The sequence below is a fragment of the Ipomoea triloba genome, chromosome 2 (assembly GCF_003576645.1).
Source record: "Ipomoea triloba cultivar NCNSP0323 chromosome 2, ASM357664v1".
NCBI lineage: Eukaryota > Viridiplantae > Streptophyta > Magnoliopsida > Solanales > Convolvulaceae > Ipomoea > Ipomoea triloba.
In genome coordinates this window covers 17399307-17411723 of record NC_044917.1, presented here as the reverse complement: position 1 = coordinate 17411723, position 12417 = coordinate 17399307, and the positions used below count along the sequence as shown (strand labels likewise).

Genomic DNA, 12417 nt, shown 5'->3' with positions numbered 1-12417 from the left:
CTACATCTACATTAGCCATACATAATACTAGAAAAGTAAAGCAAAGGAACTAAATCAAGTCAAAAGTAATCCCCAGCAACACAATTGATGAATTAAAATTCCATAATTAATTAAGCTACACACATCTCCGATCCCTAATTAAGAAAACTAAACTAAATGCCCCAAAACACTAAAAGGGTGACCTAATATAAGTAGAATATAATTCTTGTATCGGGAAATTATGAGAAAGATTCTTGTTAAATGTAGTTTACCTGTATAATTCATAAAACACAAAATAAATAAAAGGAGTAAGGTCAAATATGACCTCAAATATTAGCAAAACAAAAATTATACTATCAAACTATAAAAAATTACAATTACATACTGATAAGATCATGCAAATGAAATGGCTCCTCTTATCATTTTTTTTAACAATACAAAACCGATTGACTACCACCTCATCATAATATTGCTTGTTTTCAATGTTGCAGTAGGCGCTAGGTACTAATCGGGTGCCCGGGCAGCCCCTTGCGCCTAAGCGGCGCCTAGGTGGACGCCTAAAATTTTAAAGAAAAAAAATATTAGCAGATTGACAGTTTTTAAAGAAAAAAAAATGTATAATTCAATTCACATTTACAATAAACAAGTTTTTAATTCAAAATTCACCATGCTCAAAAAATCCAAAAAAAAAAAAAAAAGACCCTTTTCAATGGTCTACACTGCCTAATGCTGCCACAACATTTTCAAATCTCTCAAAAAAATTTATTTTTATGATTTTAAGCATCTAACATCTATCACTAATAAAAATTTATTTTTATGATTTTAAGCATCTAACATCTATCACTAATCATCATTATTGAATAATAAACTATGCATTTATATAGGTAAGAAATGATCAAAAAATGCATAGTGTAAATTAGAAAAGAAAACATATATATTGGATTAAGGATACTGCCACTGGGATTAATTATGGAAGAATCAATAAATTAGATTATAGAATCATTGAATCAATAAATTAATTATGGGAGAATGGTTAAGCATGAAAGAATTAATGAAAGCATGAAAGTTGAAACAATGGATTATCGTACAGCAGACAGCAGACGACAAATTGGGGCTTATCGCATACCCTAAACCTAGAATAAATTCCACATCACAGAAATTAAAATTAGGGCATTGAACATATTCATAGAATAGATTGGAGCTTAGGGCATACCCTAAAACTAGAATAAATTTCACATAATAGAAATCAAAATTAGGGCTTTAGTCATATTCACAGAATAAATTGGGGTTTTCGGATTTCACCACAATCCAATAAGTATCCAACGATTAACAAAGATAGAAAAACATGAAACCACAAACAACTAAAAAAGCGTACAGGGCTTCAACCAATATTGAGTTTAAACTAAGAGCAACTGAGTATGTGAAATACAAACTAGACTACTAGAATATATGGTAGGGTTAGAAGATGAGAGACAGAGATTATAGACTTGAGATAATCTGAGAAGGAAAGAACAAGCGCGGCGGCGCAAAGTTCTAGAACTGAAATACAGGTAGGGCTATTGGAGTAATTTCACAAAACTTATTTTTATCCCTTTTTTTCTATTTTTCTATTTTTCTATTTTCATTTCCAATATTTTTCTATTTTCATTTCCAACGAATACACGATTGATCTTTCTCTAGTTTTTATTTCACGACATTATTTCCGATCTCAAGTTGTAGCTCCAATCTTCCAACCATGTCTTGGCTTAGAATACCACATAGGGATGGCCTATAATCTAGTTTGAGACAGGTACAAATAATGTATATACTAATATACTACCCGTGTAAAGTTCATATCGAGTTCAAGTAGGACGTGTGTAGATCATATCATTATGTTTTGTGTGTTTCGAAATGGCTTATTTCATATTTGGCCATTTGCTAAGTATTTTTGTTTATAATTTAAGTTTCTTAATTTTACTGGATTATATCCTGGACTCCATAAAATTGGCCACAAAGTCCATAAGGATGTAAATGGAGCATAAACCAAACTCCCACCTTCTGCTGAAAGAAACCCTTAAATAAATATTCTCATCTACTAGACCTAGGAGCTGCTAACTATTTTCTTGTTTTAATTTACATTAGCTTTGCAACAATGAAGAACCAAAGCACAACCATGAATACAATCTGAGAGAGGTTTGATCTTACATGAGCACATCATAACTTAGGCTGTGTTTGGATGCCCTTGGAAAACCCAGCCAACGAACATTTATGTTGACTGCGGAAAATCACCCAAAAATGGCGAAAAATTACTTCGGTAAATTTGGACGGAAGTCATTTTTCATCATTCACCACTAGTACAAAACAGTGCATTTGTCAATTTTGTACTAGTGTGATGTGCACACACGAATGATTCCAAAACTTGTCATGTCAAAAAAGAAAATGTGCATGTACATGAGATTGAGCATATTCTCAAACATAAATTATCCTATGTTGTATAGGATAACTTAGTAAGCTAAGTTACAAGTCATCATGGCTTAATGATGGACAATTTTAATAATGTCCTCGCAAATGCACGAATCAGTTGTAGTGATAATGTGCAATAGCAAGGGTCGAACCCACAGGAAAATGATACAATGCAATTTAATAACTTAAAATTAAACTAACTTAACAATTTAAAGTGTTCAAAGCTAATTGAGAATCAAGGTGTACTTGACCAAATAAAACTGCAAGTGAAAAACGAACGCAAGAAAAACAATTGAATAACCACGAAATGAAATAGCAGCAAGGCAATAAAAGACTAGGATCATGAATCAATTACCATTACCTATCTTGCAGATTAGTTTAACTTGCCAACCAAATTAGAGGTTCGTTCTAACTGCTATATGAATAATCCGTATGGCGTTCAGAATAAGTCACGTGCTTTAATCATTCGTATGTTTAATACATTTATTCAAATAATTAAAACTCATTTAGCCTAGAAAAACTTACGGAATACTCGGGTTATGAACCAAATAGTCAATCTGATAAAACAATCAAATTATCTACTCGTTTACCCTTGGGAGCATGGAATTAATAGGCCTGATTTCTACATTAAGAATCCCCTCAATTCAGTTCAATTATGTTAAAGTTATCACCCAATAACACAACCAATTACTAAAATATGATCAAAAGGCAAAATTCAATTCAATTGGTACAATTAAACAATTACTACACAATGTTCATGGTAAATTAATCATGTCCCTAAATAAGAAATTTAGGGAGATCATTATAATAAAGGAACCACGATTAACCAGTACTTTAGCACTAAGCACTATAATTAACAATTAACATTCACAGAATGAATTGAAAAAAATAGAATTGCTAAGTCCAAGTACATAGAACAAATTGCAGCTCAAATTAAGGGAAAAAGAAAACCAGAATCGTGATGTGCCAATTGCTAATCTGCTGCGATTAATATGCTGTGCCCAGACTCTGTATAGAGCTGCCACCACGCCGCCAAACCAGAGCTGCCTAGAAACGGTTTCCGTCCACCGGAAATCTCCGCCGGACCAAAAATATTACCGCTGTGGGGAAGCTTAGAACCGCCTCCTGAATTGGTCCGGGCCAATTGATGATAAAAAACGATGAACTTTGGCTTCCTTTTTATACTGCTTAGCCTGTCGATTTCAACGCGCAACCGTCGCCGCTGATGAGCCGGATCTCCCAAAGACCAGGTAAAGCTCTAATTCGCTCTTCTCCCCAAGCTTCTCGTTCGGCGCTATTGTTGACAGGAATGTGCTCGTTGGATGGATTGCCGTTAAGAAGCAGTAGTTATGCCGTGTACCCAGGTCTACCTTACAAGGTGGACTTGGGTCCAATACAACATCGTTTTAAAATTTTTAAAAAAAAAAAAAAAATTAACGGCGGCTCCTCATCGCAACAAAACACAAACTCTACATTCACAGACCCTATACTCCATATTCACAAATTGAAAACTCCACATTCATACATTACAAGGCTATATGTTTAGTAACTATATTACCACTGTTATGCATTCACACATTTAAAGCTCTATATTCACAGGTCATATACTCTATATTCACAACTTTGGAACTCCACATTCACACATTACAGGGCTACAAGTTGCTAGAACTCTGTTAACTCTAGTACAGATTCACACATTCTTAACTCTACATTCACAAATTCTATAGTCCACATTGACAATTTGAAACCTCCATATTCACACATTTCAAGGCAGCTAGAACTCTGTTAACTCTATTACAGATTCACACAACCATAACTCTACATTCACAAATTCTATACTCCATATTCACACAACCATAACTCTACATTCACAAATTCTATACTCCATATTCACAATTTGAAACCTCCACATTCACACATTTCAGGACTATATATTTAGTAATTTTTTTTTTAAATATAGTGAAACGGGATCCAGGTCCACCTTGCAGGGTGGACCTGGGTCCACGGCATAACTTGCGGTTAAGAAGATGCTGGGCTTAATCTAATGGACTAACCCATTTTATTAACTAACCTAAAAACTAATAATAATAGTAATAATAATACTAAAAACCCAAAACAAAAATAATTATTAAAATAAATAAAAGTATGTACATAATTAATTTAAAAAGTGCAAATGAATTGTAAATAGTTTATATAAATGGAAAACAAAAATAAAGCTCATCAAATTTCCCCACACTTATTTATTTTCTTGCCCTCAAGCAAAGACATTATTAAACAGAATCAAAAGAAATTTAAATATGAAAATCAAGCATTAAACTGAGCTTTACCCAAATAGCCTGTCAAATTTATTGTCTTATTAATACAAATTAGTGCCGACTCAAAGAGTGCATAAAACACTTGACTAGAAATTAAATAACCTTAATATGCTTATTTACAAATAAGACGTGTACTTGTGTGTTGTCACCCTTATATGAGATAAACAAAAATCATAATTAAATAAATATGAAAATTTCACAAAATAAACCTAAACCAAATTCGAAAACGTTCTATCGCATTACAGGTGCAAAAACATGAAGGATACAAGGATCAAGGTATTTATTAAAAATTAAAATTGAATTGCAAATGCTCGTCTTTTCCAAAGTTTACTCATTATTTGTTCTGTTTATGACTTTTTCCAAAGAAAACTTTTCCAAAAAACTCGCCATTTTACGCCAGGCATGTTTGGATTTTCAATTATGTGTGTACTCATGAACCAAACCACACTTATTTATTTATTTGTGGTACATGTGTAGGTGGCTGATTCAGCGTAATAGAATCTCTGATTTATTGCAAATAAAGTTAATAAATAAAACACTCTCAATTTTTATATAATTTTTTCACTTATGCCACAAAGATGATCCTTGAAACCAACAAACTACACCACAATTTATAGCACTCAAGAATTATTTAAAAATTGAAAAAGATAATATAAAGTTAAATCCACATATCTATCAAAGAAAATGCATAAAACATATAAGGGTATTTGTGATCTTCAAATTCTATTTATTTTATTTTTTTGTTAATTTTTTTATAAAGTTATTCAAAATATATAGTTAAAGCAATTAACAACTAGCCACATGCAGTATACACATTAAGGGTTGACAAAAACCTGCATTTTTTTCATCATGAGCTATTCAAAATATTCACAAGGGTAAAGCTCAAGCTAATGCTAGAATTTTAAAATAAAAAGCTTCATAAAAATAAACATAAGAAAATTAAAAATTTTGAAATTTAAAATTTTGTGATTTTTAGGCCAAGTCCCTTCCCCTCACTTATTTTCAACATTGTCTCCAATGTTGTGGGATGAAAGAAAAGAAGATAAAGAAAGTCCTCCATGATTCATGTTTTCTTTTGTGGAGTTCTCATCTGGCCCTGTAGATTTGAAATGAAATGAACTTGTTTTCTTATCAACGCCATTCAAAAGATTCTCCTTTTGGAGTTTATCAAACTCCAACTTATTCAAAAAAAAAAAAAACTCCAACTTATTTTTCTGCGCAGAATCCAACCCCTTGACTGCAAAACAAGGGTTAGCTTTATTTGGCAAATTCATAGGTTTCAAAGTAGAAAATTCAACAGTTTCATCAACCACAGTCACGGTTGACTTGTCATTTTGAACATCAAAAGGGATTAGGGGCACAAATGGCTTGGGAGGCACATAAGGATTATCAGATTTGTGTAATTTAGGCTCATCCTTAACAAAAATAACAACATCAACATCATTATTCACTTTTTCAAACATTTCATTTTGTTTAGGAATGCTATTTTCTTTTAAATTATTTTCAACAATTTTTTCACTTCCTAAAACAGTCATAGCATCTTCAGGTTGACTAGGCAACTTACCTGGCACATGACTTTACAAAGCTTTAGCATTTTGATCTACCTGTACTTCTAATTTTCTCAAAGAAGCTTCACGTTGTTGGGACTGTTGCTCATTTTCTTCTTGTTGCCTCTGGATCCATTGCTCATTAGCTTCTTGCTGTTCTTGAACCATTGCTCATTAGCTTTTTGCTGTCTATTACAAGTCTGTATAAAAGTATTCAAGGAATATAATCTTCTAAGGATGGTGGTTTTGGTTGAGGTGGATCAATTGGTTGAAAGTTATTTTGATTATTATCCCAATAAAAATTAGTATGACTTGGTTGAAAATCATTTTGATTATAATCCCAATAAAAATTAGGATCATTTTCCAAACCCGGATTATAAGAATTATAGCACTGGTCGTTATCCCAAGAAAAATTAGAACAATTGTCCCAACCTGGATTATAAGAATTATAAAATAGGTCACACATAGGCCTTTGATTAAAGGCATTCATTGAATTAACCTGTCCAAAACCACAATCATTTCTGCAAGTTACGAATGAATTATTTTGATCCAAACCTAACAGAGAACACATAGTTTTCACATGGTTTGCTAACTCAGACACTTGAAATGCTAAATCCACATTGGGGTTAAATTCATCCATAATTTTTCAAAAAGCAAAAACTTTTATTATTTTCATTTTTTTAATAAGAAAAATAAATTTTAAAAAATAAGCAATTATAAAGGAAAGGAAAAAAATAAAGAGAATATAAGAAACAAATAATTTTTTTGAAAAAAAAATGAAACAGTTATTTAAATAGAAAGAAAGAAATAAAATTGCACAGTAAACAAATCCTCGGCAACGGCGAAAAAAAATTGATGGACAATTTTAATAATGTCCTCGCAAGTGCACGAATCAGTTGTAATGATAATGTGCAATAGCAAAGGTCGAACCCACAGAAAAATGATACAATGCAATTTGATAACTTAAAACTAAACTAACTTAACAATTTAAAGTGTTCAAAGCTAATTGAGAATCAAGTATACTTAACCAAATAAAACTGCAAGTGAAAAACGAAGGCAGGAAAAACAATTGAATAACCATGAAACGAAATAGCAGCAAGGGAATAAAAGATTAGGAACATGAATCAATTACCATTACTTATCTTGCATATTAGTTTAACTTGCCAACCAAATTAAGGGTTCGTTCTAACTGCTATATGACTAATCCGTATGGCGTTCAGAATCAGTCACGTGCTTTAATCATTCGTATGCTTAATACATTTATTCAAATAATTAAAACTCATTTAGCCTAGAAGAACTTACGAAATACCCGGGTTATGAATCAAATAGTCAATCTGATAAAACAATCAAATTATCTACTCGTTTACCTTTGGGAGCATGGAATTAATAGGCCTGATTTCTACACTAAGAATTTCCTCAATTCAGGTCAATTATGTTAAAGTTGATCACCCAGTAACACAATCAATTACTAAAATATGATCAAAGGGCAAAACTCAATTCAATTAGTACAATTAAACAATTACTACACAATGTTCATGGTAAATTAATCAGGTCCCTAAATAAGAAATTTTAGGGAGTGGTAAATTAATCATGTCCCTAAATAAGAAATTTAGGCAGATCATTATAATAAAGGAACCACGATTAACCAGTACTTTAGCACTAAGCACTATAATTAACAATTAACATTCACAGAATGAATTGAAAAAAATAGAATTGCTAAGTCCGAGTACATAGAACAAATTGCAGCTCAAATTATGGGAAAAAGAAAACCAGAATCGTGATGTGCCAATTGCTAATCTGCTGCGATTAATTTGCTGTGCCCAGACTCTGTATAGCGCTGCCACCACGCCGCCAAACCAGAGCTGCCCAGAAACGGTTGCCGTCCACCGGAAATCTCTGTCGCACCAAAAATATTACCGCCGTGGGGAAGCCTAGAACCGCCTCCTGAATTGGTCCGGGCGAATTGATGATGAAAAACGATGAACTTTGGCTTCCTTTTTATACTGCTTAGCCCGTCGATTTCAACGCGCAACCGTTGTCGCTGATGACCAGGTAAAGCTCTAATTCGCTCTTCTCCCCTTCTCGCTATTGTTGACGGGAATGTGCTCGTTGGATGGATTGCCGTTAAGAAGATGCTGGGCTTAAGCTAATGGACTAACCCATTTTATTAACTAACCGAAAAAATAATAATAATAGTAATAATAATACTAAAAACCCAAAACAACAATAATTATTAAAATAAATAAAAGTATATACATAATTAATTAAAAAAGTGAAAATGAATTGTAAATAGTTTATATAAATGGACAATAAAAATAAAGCTCATCACTTTTTTTAAAAATAAAGAAGCTAATTCATTAATCATAGGCTGAAACGTTTACAATAAAGATTGATGGAATGGTCAAACATTCCTTACAGTCACATATAGAAACAACTTCCCTAGCATAGAAAACTTGATTCGCAGACTGCTTTACAAATTTGAAGCTGAATTCTTTGAACGAACTTAAAGATTCTTTAATGATTTGGTCAAACGTACCCAAGACTGACACTGGTTGAATAGTCTTGCACACCACCTGAGTATCTATTTCCATTCTTCTATCCATTGACAATATCTCCATTGGGCTGAACTGCATATCATAGTTCATAGGAGTCTCTTTCTCATTGTCATGTTTGTCACCCAGGATGAGATTCACGTACGCTATGACTAGTTTTATCGTTTCACGCATTATGAAAAAAGAACTCGCCAAGTAAACGAGATGAAGAAATAACTCGTCAAAACAACGAGAGGAAAAACACAAAAACTGCAAACAAAAGTAAACCAATAAAACAAAGCAAAAGGAAAAACAGTGCGAAAATAAGAGAGTAACGACCGGTAGCGATGGAGATGGAGGAGAAAACAATAAATGCAAAAAAGACAATGAAGATGGACACTGCCTGAGGTGGAGATAACAGCAGGGGAAGACGATTGGACGCCGCCTCCGATCCGCTTATTTCACGGAGGCGGCGGCCGTGAAGGAAACAAAAGAGGAGAGAACTAGGGTTTTCTTGTTGCGGGAAATTAAGATTAGTGTTTCTGATAATAAAGCTCATCACTTAATTATGCTATGAATTATTATTGGATGCCATTGCCATTCACTTTGGACTTTTGCCATTCACTCTGGACTTTCTCCCCTGTGCAAATGCTACAATGGTGGTACCACGTTACCAATTTATTGGTACTTATTCTTTAGATTCCCTACAAATTTATACTAGTTTGAAAATTCCTGCACACAAACATTCACATGATATAAACTCTAGGATGCACACATTGTGCACACATACGAATGATTCCAAACCTCGTCAATTGTAGAGAGAAAATATGCATGTAAATGAGATCGAACATATTCTCGAACAGAAATCATCCTATGTTATACATGGTTACTTAATAAGCTAAGTTACAAGTCATCGTGGCTTATGCATGCTACGAATTGTTGGCTTTCATTGCCAATTTGAGCTTTCTCACCAATGCAAATGCTATAGGTGACGGTACAACATTGCCAACTTGCTGGTACTTGTTCTTTAGAGTCCCTATAAATTTATACCATCCCAAAATCCCTACACGCAAACATTTACACATTATAATTAAACTCTACAATTAATGCACACACAGTGCACAAACCAGATAAACAACGTAAATCATGAAAGGGTAAAAAGCAACACATCAGATACACAAAAAGCGAAATTACCTTGTCTCCAAACGAATGTGGCAGAGTGGTTGGTGGAGTTCTGCATGGGAGAATAACACTGCATCATTTGGTACGTGAGGTGTTTTTTGCAAGAGAATATGGGATATGGCCTTTACAGAATAGGTTGAAATAACACCAATATATTATACATAATGTTTATTCCAAATGTGTTTATAACTTATTTAGGAGCTTATCGTATAAGTTATGTTTGGTAATGTTCCCAAAATAAGCTAGTAGATTAAAATAAGAGCTTAATTTGATAAGCTACTTTAGGTAGCTTTTCAAAAATAAGCTAGTAGCTCCTTAATTTTTTCTTTCCATCTTTATCCTTATTAGTTTAAATATAAATATCTCCAATTAAAATCTTTTTGTTCTTTTTCTCTTCAATTTCATTGTAATTTTAATTTGACATTTGTCTTTTAACATTAATTTTTGTATGAACTAATTTTATGAACTATAAATATTTTGTTTTACTTTATATAATTTTAAATATATTTTCTTACTTTATATTTTATAAAAATAGATTAGTTTCATTATTTTATACTTTAATATGTAAACAAACCTATTTAAATTTAACACTATTTAAATTTTATGAAGATATTTTTTAGTCTTTTTACATTTATAAACTTATCAAAAAAACTAATTTTACCAAACACTTTTAGGCATAACAACTCTTCAAATTTCAGCTTCTAGCTTATAGCTTTTCAGCTTTCAGCTAGGTTTACCAATCATAGTCATTGTTATTTTAATATTAAAACTAATACGACAATTTGACATTAATTTTTTTTAATATTTTGTGACATTCTTTATATACAATTATATGTTTACATTATCAAAAATTCATTATTTTTATTTTTTTACTTAACTTGAAAAGATCAACAAATGCATACCTTAACAACAAATTTTGAGGTGGTGGTACAACATTGCCAATTTGCTAGTACTTGTTCTTTAGGATCCCTACAAATTTATATCAATCCGGAAATTTATGCATATAAACATTTACATGATATAAACTCTACATGCACACATAGTGCACGCATGGATGATTACAAATCTCATCATGTTAAGAGAAAAAATGTGCATATACATGATATCGAGTATATTCTCATACATAAATCATCCTATGTTATACAATGTAACTTAGTAAGTTACAAGTCATCATGCATGGCTATATATATATATATATACACACTATGAATTATTACCTTCCATTGCCACTTTGACCTTTCTCCCTAGTGCAAATGCTAAGGGTGGCGGTACAGCGTTTCCGACTTACTGACACTTGTTCTTTAAAGTCACTACAAATTTATACCAATCCGATCTAAAAATCTCTTATTTACATGTTATAAATCTACAATGTTGCACACAAAGTGCACACGAATGTTTCTGCAATTTCCATTCTCTAGAAGCCATGAAACAGAAAAAAAAACAACATAAACACACACACAAGCACAAGCACACCACGTACACCTATTAACTACAACAGATAGATTCAGTAGTCTCAATATTCTCCATTGTTTTGGATAGTTTAGTTACGTATCTCCTGCAACTTATATATATCTCTTATACATAGAAAAATCGGTTTGTCCTAGAATTTATAAGCTTAAATGGCCTTCAAAGAATCAAGTAAAATGAGGTAAAAATATTTCATTCGGCCAAGACAGTCGCCTAGCCTGGAATATAATCAACATATTCATTAGATTTCTATTTCCGGCGTTATCGTGTATGTATATACTATATCTAACATGCACGTACTATATCTGCTACGTAGAAAAATAGAATGTGGCAGAGTGGAAAAAGTTGGTGGAATTCTCATGGGAGAATAACAATACTGCATCATTTGGCATGGTAGCTGATGTTGCGTTTTTTGGAAGAGAATATGAGCCTTTAGAAAATGTTTATAGGAAGGAAATATGAAATGCATTTAAAGTTTTTAATCTCTTTTAATTCAATATGTAACTGGTCAATTTAATGTGACAAAATTTTATTTCTATGTTCTATTAGAACATTCACATTTGGTCATAATATTATTGTGGCATGACCATTTTTGGTCCTTCGTCAACAAAATTGTTGAAATGACGTTAAATACAAGGACATTTTGATATTTTATTTACAAATTGTGTTGATCCGCTACATTTTTATTTTTACTTTTTTGAAAAAAATTCATATTTGAAGACCGAAATGCCCTTGTATTTATAAGAATTTAAACAATTTTGTTGATAAAGGACCAAAAATGGTCATGCCAAAATAATACTAGGACCAAAATGAGATGTTTTGAAAAAAAAAAGACTAAAAGTGGAATGACATTGAGACAAAAATGGAATTATATATATATATATATATATATATATATATATATATATATATATATATATATATATATATATATATATATATATATATATATAT

The 12417-nt window shown here is 32.0% G+C and overlaps 1 long non-coding RNA gene across 1 annotated transcript; it reads right to left on the bottom strand.

The window, feature by feature from the left end:
• Positions 1 to 461: 461 nt before the first annotated feature.
• On the bottom strand, positions 462 to 3709 carry LOC116004127. The gene is made up of 3 exons (XR_004094737.1): positions 3373 to 3709; positions 2164 to 2233; positions 462 to 536 (listed from the first exon to the last, which is right to left on the bottom strand). It is a non-coding gene; the product is annotated as an uncharacterized LOC116004127 (long non-coding RNA).
• Between the last annotated feature and the right edge of the window lie 8708 nt (positions 3710 to 12417).